Raw genomic sequence first — 15,031 nt, 5'->3', positions numbered from 1 at the left:
GCTTTGCTTGATCTGCCTTGGGTAAACCTATGTAAAGATGGTGCGTATGTCTTTCTGCGACCTGCAGCACCCATTATAATGCGAAATGAGTGTTTGGTATTGTAGTGAGCAGACAGATCATCGGAGTTTTATGATACTGTATCCAACGACGGATCTTAAGGAGATAAATCTATTAATACTTTGATGAGATAGAGAGCTTGATTTTTGGTTAAGTTATAACCTTTCCAACAAAATTTTGACTAAGTCATTTTTAGATGAATTTCGTCTTTTTCGTGAATATTTTGGTAACCCCTTTGAATTGCTTGCTGACATTGGCCCAACCAGATGAGCCCAGTAAATACGCATGCTGAGACACCTAGCCTATGAAGGTAGCTTGAGGGCTTATGGAGTTATTTGGATTCGGGTGACAAAACATACCATGTACGACATAAATTGCAATCAAGCCCGTCTTGCAAACTAGCGCCGTAAGACGGTCTGCTGGAGGTAAAATGGCCAAGTTGCCACATCAATATTTTCTGATTATCTCGAAACCGCCTTGGAATTTTAACATGCGGTTTGCTTTGCTAGATCTGCCTTGGTGAGACAAACATAAGGATGGTTCGTCCGCATGTCTGCGACCTACAACGCCCCCATAATGTGAAACGAGTGTTTGGTACTAAGGTAGCGGACGGATCGTCGGAATTCTATGATACCTATGTCCAAAGGTATGTCTTCAGGAGAGTAATCCAACAATACCTCATTGGTGAGAACCGGTCGATGCATTCGTTAGAAGATCGGATTCTTGTGACTTAGGGTTAAGGTTTAGTGTTAGGGTTATGTGCTTCTAGTAATAACGCAATGACAATATGATTTGGATGCACCTTTTAAAGCAATACGTGTCTCATGGAGCCCGAAAGATCGGAACTTGGTTCATGAAAGTTGTTTTTAGCAGTTTGGGAGGAATTCGGATTCTTGTGATTTCCCATCGATGTAGCATTGGTTAGGGTTAGGGTTACAGTTTTCTGTCAATAGCCTACGAACGGATGGAGTAATCTGGATGCAGTTTTCAATACGATACATGTCTCATGGAGCCTGATAGATAGGTAATTGCTTCATGAAAATCAGTCCAGAGGTTGTGTAGGAAAATGGATTTTGTCATTTCGAGTTAGGGTTAGGGTTATCTGTGAAGTAACATCAATATTTCGGTAACTCGTGGAATTTTGTCATGTGGTTTGTTTTGCTAGATCAGCCTTGGCGAGGCCTAATTAAAAATGGTTCGTCTATATGTATGTACACAGCCCCCTATAATGTGAAATGAGTGTTTGGTGCTGTTTCGGGCGGACGGATCAACGGAGTTATACGATACACATGTCGATTTTGTCATAGGAGGTTTCCTATACTGGATAAAGGTAAGTCTATAATCATAGTTAATCATATGGAACTAAGTTGTATCCCTGGTATTGATGACACGTCAAGTACTAGACTTGCTTGGTGGTGTTCACACCAGTTACACGTATGCAAAGTTTTTGTTTTATAAAATTTCAATTAATCTGCAGATGATAATTCCTATTGAAAAATATGTAACATACAGGTAATGACCATTAAATGTTGTCTTCTGCTAACATCGTCAACACTCCCATGTCTCAGGAATACGATGTTGTCAAGAATTTGTTTGTATCGGTTACTTTAATATATATATATATATATATATATATATATATATATATATATATATATATATATATATATATATAATTGATCGGATGTTTATTGTATCGATAGTAGTAAATGTAAATAATTACTTATGGGAGGATTTGTAAATGATTAGTATAGAGTGGCTTAGACCTTGAGATTACCCGTCTGTTGAATTGAAAAACTGTTCTTTGTCGCCATCGGGCTAGAGAAGTGAACGGCGTTTATATAACCGGGGGGTCACAGTCGCTAATGAAGGATACGAGTACAGGATGGATGATAGTCATTTGCTGAACGTACGTGCTTGTGGTGTTTGTTAACGCACCTTATCACTTGTAAGGCGTGAACTCGTATTTACCTAGGTGCAACAGAATTAGTGAACAGTTGGTGTCAACTATGTTTTTCTGGGTCATACGGATAAAGAAAAATCCAAAACCAATGTGCACATACACTAGAAATAACAAGACATAGCATACAGTACACAGACGCTCAAAATATAGATAACAGAAGAGCAGAGAGATACAGTGAGCGAGACAACGAGAGACAGAGCGAAAGAAAGCACGAGACAGAGCAAGAGAGCGAGTGAAAGACAGCGAGCGAGAGACAGGTGCAGAGAAGCGAGACGCAGAGCACGAGAGACAGAAAGAGAGAAAACGAGAGCGTGAGAAAGCGAGTTTGACAGAACAAGATATCAAGCAAGAAAAGCAGAGAAAGATTAAGACAAAGTTATACAGGGAGAAGACGGATAGAAAGAGTAAGTGGGACAGAGCAAGAGGGAGCCTCTCACTCGATTGAACAACAGAGACAGAGCAAGAGATAGAGAGAAAAATAGACAGGTATATATAGAGAGAGAGCACGAAACATACATATGGAGACAGAGTGAGAAAGAGACATAGAATCTATGTTGGGGTTTGGACCGAGACAAGGCAATCCCAGTCAAGGGGTTACATTATTTGTCTCCCCACGAGGCTTGCCGAGGGGGATTTCCTAGTCTCGGTCCAAAACCCAACGAAGATTCTTTTTCTCACCCAATAATTTCCTTTAAAGTAAAAAATAACTTCTCACTTTTGAAAAATAGTCTACGTGCAAATATTTACGTGGTGCATTAAATCAAACGTGTACGAGGACTGTGGCGTGACCGTGTCATCTAAGTACACAGTAGTTATGCATGAGCCCCAAAAAAAACCCTAAACAACATAAAACGTTGCATAGCATTGAAGTATTATTACATTTAATATATGAATGTTATATGAAATTAACAAGAAATAACTAATATTTATTACAAGAGAATTTTTCATTTTCATCAGATCTGATTTAGAAAATTACGTTGTAAATAATGGAACGATACTGGACCCACACTTCTGTTGTAGTAGTAGAGGCTATGTGCCGACGGATAAATGATTCATTCTGGCTGGTACGTGCAATATTTGTCGTTAAATATTGTAAAAATATATTTTTGATTCAACTGGGGCACAATGGATATGCTTAACAAAATTAGAATAAAGCTTGTTTGACATAACACATTTCTGGCTGTTACTAAGTTTTCTGTAGTTGTTAAGAGCGTTGGGAGGCTGTGAAGTTTATAGGTCTATAGTCTGTGTGCACAGATCAGTGTTTTCTGTCATAGTTCATTTCACACAGCAATGAGAATTTTGTCCCATGTGTAGCACAGTAAATTGTCATGTCAGTGTCATTAATTGTTGCAAACAGTATATTGTTTCACACGAAGTATCTAAAACTAGTTAGGTAGCTTTAGCTACATTTAATGACGCTCACCTGAAAATGTACTGAGCAATGCCTGCATATGGGATAAAATTTACTATGCTGTGTGGGACAAACTAGCATAATATCAAAAATCTCGACATTGTATGTATGTGTATCACTGTCTCTCTCTCAAAATGTTTTTGTATGGTGTGTTCTCAAAGACGGATTGACATAAGTTACTATGTTCTTTGTTATATATTTTTGTTGTTTGATTTTAGAACAACTACGTCAGGCACAGCAGCAGACAACAAGGGTTTCTTTTTAAAAAAGTAGTACTGAGTGCATAGACACCTTGACTAAGACGACTAGACTGAGATAAGAAAAGTAAGGTTAGCAAAACAGCTAGATTTTTCTGTCACATGGGTGAGAAAAACAAAATAATAGCCATTTGAAACTTTTATTATGTATTCCCAGCCACAAGAACAGCATAAAAGAATTTAGGAAACATTAATAATTTTCAACAGTGGTAACATCAACAGAGCGGTTCAAATACAAATACTGAAAATAAAGTTTTATAAATGTTCATCTCATGAAGACGTATGATGAGTTTCACTATAAAACGATACAACAGACAACAGCTGATAATATGAAAAAGAAACATTAGTGGGTCAATATTTGAAGCGCAAATAGCTCTGGTCAATTTCACGTGGACATCATATAACAGAGCAAAATCAAGACCCATTTATTGATGGGATAGAAATGTAAATAAAAGTTTGGGGTTAACAAAATAATTACTGACTATATACCATGATGAAAGGAGGGGGAAAATTTTTTTAATACTGTTTAGACTAACTGCATTTTAAAGAGCCGAGCAGTGAGAACCATTAACTATGTCATCATGTCCAGTATGAATTGACTTGCAGTCACTCTAGAATTAGTATTGGTGTGAGAAAATAATAAATAAAAGGAAAACAAACTGTCCAATATATGGAAATATTCTTAATTGGAACAGCTATCAAATTTATTACATCAAAGAAATGAGAAGATTTCTGACTCTCTACTAAGTTTTTCATTGACTAATACCACAAATGTTGTGTCAGTTAACAATCATGAAAATAAATGAAGAAAAGACATTAAGTGTATGTGTGTATGTGTTTTAGATTTTTAACTCATCATTAACAATTTTTCAGTCACATCGCTATATCTTCAGTGTGACAGTTTGCAGTGATGTCAAGCACTGGGGCATCATGCTGCAGATATGTAGCATCATGCCCTACTCAGTCACATTATTCTGTCACCAGGTCAATCAGTCCTAACACTAACCTCGTAATACTAAGTTCCAAGTGAGGCAGCTGCCAGTACCATTTTTATAAGTCTCTGATATGACTCGGTCAAATGTCATTCATTCTTACCAGCATGTACAATACTAGTGCACTGTCTATTTACTGATATGTTTTGATTAGGGCTGAAAGCAGCCACAAGTTTTGTAGATACAAACAATGGAAGCAGACAGTGCTGTTTTACACAAGAACAAATTTCACTGACTGGAGGATAGAGTTTCCCCCAAGGAATTTGCTATTTTGAACCATTCAATTGATTCCTTGAAACCATTTTATGTGCGACTATGATAGCTTTTCCACAGAATGCATCTGGATGGATTTTTTTCTTATAAATCATGTGCAAGATGAAGAAAAGTTGAATAAAATGTTACAATTAAAAAATGCTTGAAACTAAACTGGACTATAGCGTGGAATATGATAAATAAAGAAATGGAACTTCAACGATTCTTGGCTGCAGAAGTTTCTGTGGCACGATACCAATAAAGATCGAACAATTGCAGCTTGCAATGCATGTAAGAGATGGCCCTGATACCAACGAAAACCAGCGGATTGTTTGCAGGACTGGTTATCACAAGGAAAGATGCACTGTTAACAAACCAAAAAGTGCAAAGCACAATACATGTCAATTAAAATGTTTTAGTGAAAAGGTCAAATCTGATAAAGAAGATGTGGGTGATTTAGATAGAGTGATCAATAAATACAATGTTAGCCAAACTGAGCTTTACAAGAATCTGTTTAACACAGCATATACTATAGCAAGGCTGAGAAAATCTTTTGCAGACGATAAAATTTTGGTGAGGTACAAATAAAAAACCTGTAAATCTGATGACCTACTGACAAAAGTTGAGGATATAATATACAGAGCTAAATTCTTATTTGTCCTTTCAGATGCTACTATCGATTCTGCAGCAGTTAGAGACTGGGAATGCTTTCTTGTTAAAGTTGTAGACCCTAATAATAAAAGTACAAAACTAAGAGAAAATGAAATATCCGGTGTGTTTCAGCTGGCACAGATCTCAACTGCATGCATTTATATGGTGCAGCTTAATAAAAGTAAACTTTTTAACAGCCCTGCCTTCCACTATGAAAACAAAGACAAGAGGGTCATTTATACAGACAAGTCAACTTTTTAATTTACTTGCCCATTGTCAACGTGTTTTTGACAAAAGTTCTGCACCCCTGTTCTCTCTCTGTGCCATATTATTTTGCTACTGTATTTAGAAATGCAATATAATACTATGTACTATTGTTGAACTACTAGTTTGTAGGATGGATCCCATAACTATGGCTACCTTTGTATGGAAAATAATAATAAAGAAAACAAATATTAATAAAACTATCAAATGGGCATACAAGGAAATGTGATGCTATTATAATTAAACAGTGACAGGAGTATTCTACTCTTCAATATGGCTAGAGCAGAGGTGGGCAAACAATCCAGTGCAAGTGCCACATACACAAATTTACACCCTGTCGTGGGCCGCATAGTTCATTAAGTAAAATAATTAATATTTGAAATAGCAAAAATAAAAGGTTTTTCTAAATAACATCATAATTAATTTTCAGTTGTTAATATGTTGTTAATATTTGAAAACTTAAACTTCAAAAGAAGCACATTTATTTCATAAACAGAGTAACATAAACAGAGTCAGTGCGAATGATGACTTGTTCCTAGGCCGCACGAAAACCCTTGGTGGGCCTCAGGCCGTAGTTTGCCCACCCCTGGGCTAGAGTGTTAAAACCCAAAAATCTTGTATACTATACACATAAAGAAGACATTATCACAATCACAAATAAATCTTATCTAAATCCAGAAATTTTTGGTTAACATAATAACTTTAGCAAGGGATCCTAATATGTGCACAAATACAATTTCATATATAGGATGATAAGATGGTATTTAATGTACATTGTATACATGATTATCAGAGTTTAAAAATGTTGCGTTAACTAAAATTCCAAAAACAAAATTTGACAAATTTTCAACTTCCAATTATTATTTCATATATAATAAATAGGTACTTCACTGCTGTCCACTTCTATTTTAAGTAATGTAAATATGAAAAGTCCCCCTCTACACTAAACAATTTGGAAAAGTGGATACATTGATAGCAGCATCCTCAAACAGTTGAAGCTGCTTTTTTTTTTGAATCCATGAAATGGCACTCTATCAAGTGAGTGATCATGTCATGTTCAATGCAAATGGCTTCATGTGATTTATCCAAATTGGTTATAAACACAGTTTTTGCAATGGTAACTTCTGATAAATCACATTTTCTTTCACAATTGTATTGCTAATAACTGGTGGATGTAATGAGGTTTCCTGCAGTAAAGAATTGGACATGGGAGATATAACTTCTGTGTTGTCATCTTGTATCCAGTTTTCTCATAGAAGTTGTATCTTTGAAATAAATTCTGCAGTTTGCTACTCAAATTCCTGAGCACTGCATTTGTATAGCATTCATCAGTAGTGTATGGACACTGGTGGCATTTTGAAATATTCATCTCATAAATCCAAATACAGTTTGGATCACTATAGACAGAGAAATAACGTGAATTGTGTCTGTAACCAGCACATGTCTTATAACTTAATTTTAAAAATGTACAATGTGATGTAGTTATGTTCAAGGGGAAAAAAAGTAGAAGTTTTTCTCATTCAAAAGTGGTGATGACTGCCATAACCTAAGGACAAAAAAAGAGCTAATATAGTACTCTAGGAAAAAACAATACCTGTGAACCTATATTAGAAAATGGAACCAATACAACTTCATATCACATATTTCCAAGTTAAAAACACCAAATATATGATACATAAATCTTAATGCATTTATGTTGCCAATAAGAAAATTATCTGGGTTAAATTCTGAACAGGTATTTCAGAGTTTGGCATAAATGCTTAAGAAACATGCACATAATCTTCTCCATTTCCCTTATATGAGGAACATGTCTGCACAGGTAATGGTTCGAAAGGAAGTCTTCCTTAGTGAATTTCACAGGACACTCAGAACAGCTGAATACCTACAATGAAAGAACAGTTTCAACAGTTATAATGTTACTGCAAAAGGAAAAGGACATAAATGATAACCAAGCTGCATTGTTTTAAATAACAGTCTATTATTTACTATATTTCTAGAATAGTGATTGAAAAATTGATCACATCTAAAGATAAGAGTTTACATTTACTGGTCAACTGTAAAAGCAGTAGTCACAAAAATATATAGGATACGGAAATACAGATCAAACTTTATATTTTCTACGTACCTTTGCAGGGGCAATTCTCTGGAATAATCTTTCATTTTTGGCTACTGGTTCGTAAAGGCAGCATGAATGTGTTGATCCTTAAAAAAAAAAATTATATGATGGCAAGAAATGATGGCAACCGGTAACAACAAAAAATAATGTCAACATTAATATGGTCAGATGTAAAAGTTTAATACATCCAAATAAATTTTTTATTAACTACCATTCTAATTACCACATTATCCTTAATTTTATCTTCAGAACAGACATTACTTTCACAGTAGTTGCAACAATAAACTATAATACCCCAATTATAATCAAGTCTTTTCTTAAATTATTGGTTCAAAAAATAACTTTCTGACTGATACAATCATACACTGACACTGAACAATTCCCTTGTATATGTTATGAATAGCTGTTTGTGATATTACAGGAATAAACACCAATATTCACTATTATCTCATATTGATCGAATCAGCATAAAAGGGTATACATCAGTGCACACATTTAAAAAGATATCTTCCTAACAAAAAAAGCCGAACAGAATGAAATTACTAAAAGTATCAGCAAACCTGATACAAAAGAAAAAGACACCTGTTAAAAAAGAGACCATATAAACGTGTCTCTGGTGGAATTATAAATGTCAAAATAAACATGTCTTTCAAGAAAGAAAAAACAATTGAAAACTAAAAAAATGCTAACAATATGATAAGGATACACCCATGGGCTGTAATAGGCGGAATCTGGAGAATATTTATGTTGATTTATAAAAGAAATTAATTTTTAACAAATATGCATACAAATGTACTTTCCATTATTATAAACATTTTGCAAATATATATGCACTTTATGAACAAACTATAATATACATTGATATTACTGGCACTTTCAGTTTTCTCCTAGCAGAAATGAATAAGCCATTATCAATGTATGTTGGTATCTATATTCAGTATATAATCAATAAGCCTTAACGGTTCTCAATGACTTAGTAATCATGTTGTAACAAAGCAGCTTCACAGCCATTAGTAAATTACTATCAGCCAACATTGGCATAATTTTTCATTATTTTCCTACTCAAGTAAAATCACAGGGACTTTCGCTGACCATGGCTTTGGACTAATTTTGTTTGTTTTTTTTTAAATACATAAACTGAGTTAATGTTAGCATTGACAATATTAAAAACTTTTCCTAGGTACCAAAGCAATGATGTAATGGTGGTGGATTTGAGGTCTTAATACCAATGTTGACACTTAAATGGTCGTATATGGCTGACAGTCTTAATGGTGGGGAAGTAAAATGGATACATCGAGGAAGCAGACCTGCCAACCCTAACAAGGTGTCAGTATCATAGTTGATTTTTTCCATACGTTAGGTCAGTTTTTAGTAAGATGTAATAAAAAATAATGTTCTGCTATTGTCAATCTGGAAAATATGCATTTTAAAAGTCCAGAAGTGTGATTCAAGGCTGGTGTACCAATGGAAAATATCGTGTTTAATAAAGGTAAACCTAAATCACAGAAATATAAGAAAATCATAAGTTTAACTATACCATAAAATATGGATCATGGAAGTTAGGCCATATATAGAACTATCAGTGAACCAAAAACATGTATCTGTTAATTTCAAGGCGCATTTCTAATGACAATTATTGTAATATCTCACCAATGGCACTGGACATAAAAATGCAGATCAGTAGTTATTTTTGATAACTGTCCTAGAGGTAAAGCTTGTTCCCATTCTTCAATAAAATGGAAAGAAAACTGTTCCTGCAAAAGTGATAAAATATAAAAAATTAAAATGTTTAAATAAGTAATTTATTTTCATTGCTACTAAATCTTAAATATCATGTATGTTCCAGAGAACAGTAAATAAAGAAGTGGAAAACAAAATATATTCTGAACATTCATTTGTTCTCCACGAATTACTCATATGATAATCAAGATGGCCTTAAAAATGTAACAGTGAATACAGAAAACTGGGTATATAATAGGGGGGTTGGGTTATCATTCACCAATGGTCAGGTTTTCACAACTTAAACATAAAGAAATTCATGGTAAGTAACCATTAACATGGTTAGGTTACCAGAAATAATTGTTTTTTATTTATGACTAATGCAGTAGGTGGTTTTGAGATTTTCTCTTCCAGCTTCACATGCCACTGCTGAAATACATTTCTTCTATAGTGGTTAGCAACCAACAAACATAACTTGTTGTCACTGTTACTATGCACAAGATTATTTTAATATGTTACCCAGTATATAAAATATTTCAGCCAAATAAGTACAATTGTAATAACGAATCAGTTAATATTGTCATTACAAAATTACCATAATCATGATTAAGGTCTTCATAAGGACCAAAATACTGTTATCTACCACAGTAGATTTTTCTAGACAAAATATTTTCATAGCCTAACTTATTTTTTTTTTGTGATTTCACAAATTTGTGCTGACAGTAGCATGTGATTCACATTTTCTAAAGTTTCAGTGCACTATTATTATGTTCAAAGATACATGAATGAGAAAAGAAATATCTGACAGTAATTGAGTCACAATTTTCAATATAGACAAATACAAAAATCTTAAAAATGCTTCTTAAAAATCAACAAAATTACAGCAACATCCTCACTGACATTCACTAATATCTCATGCTGTACTAACCTGCATAACAAAGTATATATCTGCAAAAACATTTAAATGGTTATCTTCCTGAGAATTATTTTTTAATAGAAACAAATTTCTCAAAGTATCAGCATTAACTCTTGACACATAAAAAAGGAAACCTGCTACAGTTAAATAAAAGACCATGTAAATGTGTCACTGGAATTATAACTGTAAAATTAAGTGCATGCCTTTCACGGGAAAGAAAAAAAAAGAAGAATATGAGAATATTATAATGATGGCTGCACACATGGGCTGTAAGGGGTGGAATCTGGTGAAGAATATTCACTCTAATATCAAAAAATTATTGTGAAATAAAGATGCATAAAAATGTAATTTCCATTATTATTAACATTTTGCAAATATGCAGTTTATGTAAAAAGTGTAAGATAGATTCATATTGCTGGCAATGTCAGTTTTTCACATCCAGAAATGAATAGGCCATTCTCAGTCTATGTTCAGTAAATAATCGCTAACAGTTAACAATTCTCAGATGACTTAGTAATCATAACGTAGCAAAGTAGCTATACAGATGTCAGTAAATTACTATCAGCCAACAATAGCATCACTGATGATTATTTTTCCGCTCATGTAAAAATATCACATGGAAAAAGAAAAAAGACAAGAAAAATAACAATATTAAACAGTAACAACTTTAAGTATATAAACTTAAGCTGCATTTACCCAGGTTCCAATAGTCTGTAATAACACACACACACATACACAATGTATGTATTAATGAACACATGCACACTGGATAAACTTGAATCAAATACATAATCAGTGAGCACATTTTGTTTTTGTATGAGTGAACAGATTCAGTTTTGTCATCTACAGAATAAGTTAATATATGTTTTAACTAAGCTGCAAGATTGATTATATACTCTGTAATTGGAAAATATAGCAGGCATGGGCTTGCATAATAGATAAGATGTACAGTACCAAACCTTAATTTCTAAGATGGCCAAATATTGTAATTTTTAGGTTTCATGTAAATTTTGGGCAAAATATAAATCAATTATTAGAGCAGTAAACAACATTGTTTGAATATTATATGTACAAATGAATAAAAATAAGTTAAGTACTCACAAAATTTTGAAACCCATTGGCTTTCATAAATACCCACAGGAACCCCACTACGATTTGTGTACCTTTGTTAAAAATTGAAGATTCCCATTGCACGAGTGTTGTATATATTCTTTTTAGTTGTTTTAGACTTTTGCAGGCCAGGCAAATGTTTTTTAATTACAAAAAATATTGTTTGTAGTAACAATATAACAAATTTCTTTTCTAACATGTGTACATTCTTAAAATGAATTGAAATAAAAAAGAAACCAATTTGGTTAATAATGAACACATTTTGTTATGACTGAATAATAAATAGTAATTTTAGAAATAATACCATTATAGAAGGTAGGAACATACTGAGCTTTTGTACTGTGACTAAAGATATGCCACACTTAATGATTTTGTTATATGCTGATGAAAGGATAATTTTACCGTAAATTAACATGCACATTCTGAGATTACATTAACATTAAAAAGTGGCATGATTTATATCATCATTTGTATTGTAACTGACAGATAGCAATTCGAGTCATCGGTTAAAAATGTTTATTTGTTTTATTTGATTTTTAATGAAGCTTTACCAATGTATCAGTTACATAACTATAAGATTTCCTTGTTATAGTCTATAGCAGGAGTGCACAACCATTTTTGGCCAAGGGCCAGATTGCATTTTCTAAGACCACTTGAGGGCCACAGACACATTTCTTTAATATTATTACTGTTCACAGGACAGATTTCTATGTTGTTTTAATTTGTCCTGAGGGCCAGACAGAACAAGTTTGTGGGCCAGATTCAGCCATCTGGCCAGGGTTTGTGCACCCATGGTCTACAGTGATGTCTAACACATGCCGAAGAAATATTATATTAGTGCACAACTATTAGGTATTAGATAGCTATAGCAAAGAATGTTACTGCAAAGATAAAGATAGAGTATAATAATTTTAATCTATGAACAATAGATGTGTCAATGACTTTTAAAATTTCTGGGTGGGTGTAGATATGACATGACCATATAAATCATTATTTCATATGAATAATTCCATGAAATCTTTGTGAAAATCCAGACATCATTCAAAAGTCGGAGCCTGGACAAGCCTGTGGTAGGCCTAACCTAACCTGTGACTATCAACCATAAAGTGGAACATGGATATCATAATTATAAAACATTATCAATAAACATAAACAAATTATCTGTACTTTGGTCAGTCCAATTACTCTTAAGTAAATAATAAGTACATTAATAATTTTACCTGTCTCTTTAAAAAAAAAAAAAACATGAGTTCGGACTTTTTAAAAAACAAGTAGGGGCACAATATTATGATTTAACATGGACAAATTGCTGTAATGGAGATGCCATTCAAAGAAAAATTTAAAACGAAATAAATACAAAAGAACTTTAAAGAATATAGACTGATATGACTATGTGACCTTATTCATGTTAAAAGCAAGTTTTAAGCAAAAACTATAATATATGTTAATCACCTTATCCTTGTAATCCATCGATTTAAGTTTCTCTCTGGATGGAAACTGCTTTACTACATCTGCATAAGACATACGGGTGGCACAGGTCCTAGGATAAAAAAAATTCAGCGCTATTTATCTGCACCATGTCCACACAAACAACAAATGACTCCAATACTATTTTCAATACATATGCACCATTTCTGTTTACATGGAGTCCATCAAGTGCTAAATGCATACTTCAATCAAACAATGGGTTATAGTCAATACAATGGCACTTATCACATTCTCGGCTTAAAAATGCCATCATTTAGTGCAGCACATCCTCTTTGTAAGTCTGGTAAAACAGTCGAGTTTCAATGCAAAGATTTAAAGTTAATGGTGGTTTGAGGCAGAATTCCAAACATCGACCAACAGTGTGGGATTCGTTTCCAGCAGCTGATGAATAAAGTCTCTGTAACAACTGAAAGAAATGCACAAAAAGAATTAACTAAACTAAAATGTGACTAATAAATCTGAAAATTTCAGAAAATCACCATGGTAACTGCTGGTATTTGGAAATATAAACAAAATGATCCAAACATAGAAACATCTGCTACCAGGGTTATTTTGTTCAACTAACAAGCTCTAAGCAAAAATAACTATCCCATTTTGACATCATATGGCAAGATTTAGGAACAATGCATACTATTAAATTTTGTTGTAGCAATGTAAAAATTGTATGCACTGGTACAAATTTTCTCATAAAGTCATGTATATATTACCTAATTAATGTTACCCTCCTCGTGATGTCAAGCCTGTATATTTGTTGTATTTGGTGGGTTGTTAGTTAATAAACATAGCTTGTTGGAAGCCGAGAATACCAAAATTGGTTAAAAGTATGACAAGAATCTTGAATGAAATAAAACTACTGAAACACTTTCTTCTATATTTGTATGTTTTTATTCATTTTGTTAAAGAAACATACTTCAGCTTAATCCAATTACGGCATTCCCGGCATAAATCACATTCCAGGCAAATGAAATGTAGGCCAACATAACTTGAAAATAGGTCCATATGATTGTGGGAGAATTTGAATTTATTAGAAAAAGAGCATCAGAGTAAGAACAATCTTGCTAAAACATTATGACTTTAATTTGTAGAAAAGTGTTGATATGGGCTGTAAAAATGAGATATTTCTGAAATCTGACTTCTCATTATGATGCTAGGTGACACCAAAACATGCTACACAAGCACCATTAATTCGACAGTAAGACCTCAACCCCGAAACATAACAATTAGGGTCCATGTCTTAGACTGTAGGACGACTAGACAATATAAATGCTAAACATGCAAAAATATTCTTGAAAATTATGACGGTCTTATTATAATTAGAGAGATTATTTGGAATTCATCACTAGCCAGTTCTACTCTGTAAGATCAATATAATAAATTAAATATACAATACAAATTTTTAATAGTTCTGCTGCAAATATTGGGCACAAATAATTACAAATGTTTCTAAAGTAAAACTAACAAGTAAAAATACTTTGTAAATAATGTTCACATCTGTTCCAACATCATTGGAACCTATGTAAAGAATCAGCAGGTCAGGCTTTTGGGCTTGGACAATGTCTAACACTTTGGATTTAAATATGGTGATATCTACAACCAATTTTGCACCAGGTATACACAACAGGAATAAGTTGGGACGATTCAGAATACCACAGAGTTGCTTCAGCTTTGAATCACATGCAATGAAAATGATCGACGCTCTGGCAAGTATGCAGCAGCTATGTAAAATATACAATGAATATAAAATGAATATCAACTATTTAAAAGAAGTTGTTGTTATTGTGGGGTTTAACGCCATATTTCAGTACACAATAGGCTATGCATGGCAGCCAGT

The 15,031-nt window shown here is 33.4% G+C and overlaps 1 long non-coding RNA gene across 4 annotated transcripts in view; it reads right to left on the bottom strand.

Moving 5' to 3' along the window:
* Positions 1–3,816: 3,816 nt before the first annotated feature.
* Positions 3,817–15,031, bottom strand: part of LOC149793260 (uncharacterized) — a 144,427-nt gene continuing 133,212 nt past the window's right edge. For 3 of the 4 annotated variants that reach the window (XR_016422741.1, XR_016422740.1, XR_016422742.1), the window contains exons 2-5: positions 13,165–13,606; positions 9,618–9,721; positions 7,977–8,053; positions 3,817–7,733 (exon numbers count right to left, since the gene is read on the bottom strand). This is a non-coding gene — a long non-coding RNA (uncharacterized LOC149793260). The remainder of the gene's footprint in view (positions 7,734–7,976; positions 8,054–9,617; positions 9,722–13,164; positions 13,607–15,031) is intronic. The other variant, XR_016422743.1, reaches the window with a different exon arrangement.

Source organism: Sinohyriopsis cumingii, chromosome 8, assembly GCF_028554795.1.
Source record: "Sinohyriopsis cumingii isolate HCF-2022 chromosome 8, ASM2855479v2, whole genome shotgun sequence".
Lineage (NCBI taxonomy): Eukaryota > Metazoa > Mollusca > Bivalvia > Unionida > Unionidae > Sinohyriopsis > Sinohyriopsis cumingii.
The sequence above is the reverse complement of the archived record's forward strand: the minus strand, read 5'-3'. Positions and strand labels throughout refer to the sequence as shown.